Consider the following 436-nt stretch of genomic DNA (forward strand, 5'->3'; position numbering starts at 1 on the left):
GAGAATCCTCTGTGACACATTTTAATGAGAAGGATTATAAACAAAAGAATGAGTCCACCAATTCCAATATAAAACCAAAAGTGGGCTTTAAGATATGCAAATGGATCATCTGTTCTATAGCATCAGCAAACTTATCCCAGTCTTTAATCTGGGCATCAAAAGTGGCTGTGTGCTGTGACATTAACCATATTTTTTTCTGAATAACATCTATATCCAAAGTAATATTTTGTTGGAGAAAAGGAAGGGTTGCCTGGTTAGCCAACATTTTGGCCGTAGCCTTTCAAGGTCAGTGAAGACTTGGGACATAGGAGAACCTGTACTGTAACAATATGTAACTCAGTCGTGCTCCAAATTTTCTGATCAAGAACATTGAGCCACAGAGGAATGTGTTTGATGATCTAAAGTGAGCCTGGGGAGAGTCACATGGAGAGAAAAA

Source organism: Octodon degus, unplaced genomic scaffold, assembly GCF_000260255.1.
Source record: "Octodon degus isolate 3935 unplaced genomic scaffold, OctDeg1.0 scaffold00059, whole genome shotgun sequence".
Lineage (NCBI taxonomy): Eukaryota > Metazoa > Chordata > Mammalia > Rodentia > Octodontidae > Octodon > Octodon degus.